The following is a 2,617-nucleotide window of genomic DNA, read 5'->3' as shown; positions in this document are numbered from 1 at the left end:
CATCCGGTAAGCTGCAGGCGGCGAGGGGCAGTGCCCCCAAGAAGCCGTTGACTAGCGTACCTGAGCTGGCAAGACTGCTGGGGAAAGGGCTCTCGGGGGCTCTCAGCTGGTACTAACGGTTTCAGAGCATCAGTTGTCCAGTGTGAGGTCTACAGGCAAATAATGAAAGTACTTTTTCCAGAGAACTGTACAGTGCGTGAGAGCCTTATGGAAGAGAACCATATTCGCCTACAGTCATCAAGCTGGTTGAGAACTTCCACCTATCGATCTGGGGATTATATTTTCTTTGAATGCAAGTGGTGGTACCAACAAGTTTCACACCCTGAGAAATTTAGAGCACAGTGCCTGGATGGAGTGATTCAGTATCCTACATGTGCATGTAAGTGCTCGGTGCCGAGGACATGGCGGGGGGCTGTAGGAGGCAGCTTTGCCGAAATTGCCTGTCCACTGCTCTGAGGAACGACTGCGGTGAGGCAGGTTTGGTCTTCATGCCTTTTCCCCTTTTTTTCTCTTTACGCTGCAGGGTCATTGGGATAAATGGAAATGGCATGAAGGAGCCCAGCTGTGGAAATGAAAGATCCCTCAACCGACCCAGTGATTTGAGCTTAATTTTTCCTGGCCTTTCCAGTTTCGCTGTGCTTTGTTTGCAGCTTAGCCAACGTTCTGTCTTGGAATTTGTTGGGTTTTTTTTCTTTTTATTATTGGATGATTGTGTTTACATTTTATCCACATTTTATCCATTTTTGTAAATGTATTTACGTTTTGTAAATGTGTTTACATTTTATCCATCCGAATGGTTGTGCTTGCATTTTATCCATTCTATATTGATCTCTCTGTTATTTTTACTAACAACTGTGTCCTGAAATAGGCTGCCTTTGGTGGCATACTGAGAGAAGAATTAAAGCCCACAGGTAATTTCGTTATCAGCAAGTAGAGTGTGTTTGGCCTTGTCTGCTCCTAGCTGCTTCTCCCTGCGCTTGCCTGGGGGCAGGCAGAGGTGAGTGTCCTGACCTCCTGATCAGGATGAGTAAGTGCGTGGACCTTTAAATGACTCGAGGAAGTCTCTAGATCACAGACCCAGTTCTTATGAGGGACTTGAGCCTCCCTGACTTTTGCTGGAAGGGCAAGATGTTGGGATGCAAGTAATCGGGCTTTCTGGATGGAGGTGGGGATGACTTCTTGGTCTAGGTCCTGGATGGGCAAATCTGTGCAGCACACAGCTCCATCTGCTGTTCCCTAACAAGGAAGACCTGTCTGGGTTTGTAGAAATCAATGGCAACCCTGGGTGTGGTGACCATGTACTAACAGAGTTCATGATTCAGTGGGGACAGAAAAGCAAGTATTAGAGTACAAATCATGCACCTTAGGAGACCAGATTTTGGCTTATTTAGGAAACTAGTAGGTGGGATTGCTTGGGAATCATAGAGGAGTTCAGAAAAGCTTACAGGTCTTGAAGGACAGAATCTTCCAAGCACAAGAATATTCGATTCTTGTGCTGAGGAGGAAAAACACATTTACCAGGACTCTGGCTTGACTAAACAGGGACCTCACGTGGATCTCCGAAGCAGAAAAGAAATCAACGTACAGGAGAATGAGGTAAAAACAGGCTATAAGGTGAACCGTCCATGGCATTGCCTTGGTATGTATGGGTAGTGTTAGGAAAGCTGAAGCTCACTTAGAGTGACACTTGCAAGGGACATCAAGGGTCACAAGAAGATATTCTATGACTACATTAGCACTAAAACAATAAAAAAGAAAAATGTGGCCTGTCACTGAATGGGGTAGGTGATTTTAGTGACAGCAGCCCCACATAAAGCTGAAGTACTTGATACATTCTTTGCATCACTGTTCATCAACAAGACGCTGTCTTCATTTCTGTAATCCACCCCATCCTATCGTCTGCTCACAGATGAATGTCCAGCATTATGCTTACATCCAGGGGACATGAGGGGGCTAAAGGATCTCAGAGACTTGGCCACGCTTACTGAGAGGCACTCCAGCCATTTTGCTGTGGCACTGCCCTTGGCGATGCAAGTGCTGGGGAAGTAAGGCACATAGGGAAGGTACCCTTGGGCCCCACAGTAAGCAAAAACATTTGCATTCTTTGAAATTTGTTCTAGCTTAGTGTTGTTTCTCTCTGTAACTAGTGAGGATGCATGTCAAAACGAAACAAATCTCCAAGAGGAAGAGAAAGAAAAAAAAAAAAAAAAAAAAAAAAGGCTATTTAAGTTATCTCTTCTTCTATGGTAATAGAATTAAGAATTAGATTACCAAATCATGGAATCATAGAATCATTAAGGTTGGAAAGACCTCTAAGATCATCGAGTCCAACCATCAACCCCCCACCACCATGCCCACTAAACCATGTCCCTAAGTGCCTCATCTACACATCTTTTAAATATTTCCAGGGATGGTGACTCAACCACTTCCCTGGGCAGCCTGTTCCAATGTTTAACCACTCTTTCAGTAAAGAAATTTTTCCTCATGTCCAATCTAAACCTCCCCTGGCACAATCTGAGGCCATTTCCTCTTGTCCTATTGCTAATTACTTAGCCAATTACATTTGCCGCCTTGGCCGCCTGGGCACACTGCCGGCTCATGTTCAGCCGGCTGGCAC

The 2,617-nt window shown here is 45.2% G+C and overlaps 1 long non-coding RNA gene across 1 annotated transcript; it reads left to right on the top strand.

The window, feature by feature from the left end:
* Nucleotides 1-192: 192 nt before the first annotated feature.
* On the top strand, nucleotides 193-918 carry LOC103902160. Its single transcript, XR_657771.2, has 2 exons — nucleotides 193-379; nucleotides 524-918. It is a non-coding gene; the product is annotated as an uncharacterized LOC103902160 (long non-coding RNA).
* Nucleotides 919-2,617: the final 1,699 nt, after the last annotated feature.

This window comes from Aptenodytes forsteri, unplaced genomic scaffold (genome assembly GCF_000699145.1).
Source record: "Aptenodytes forsteri isolate BGI_AS27 unplaced genomic scaffold, ASM69914v1 Scaffold181, whole genome shotgun sequence".
Classification (NCBI taxonomy): Eukaryota; Metazoa; Chordata; class Aves; order Sphenisciformes; family Spheniscidae; genus Aptenodytes; species Aptenodytes forsteri.
The sequence above is the reverse complement of the archived record's forward strand: the minus strand, read 5'-3'. Positions and strand labels throughout refer to the sequence as shown.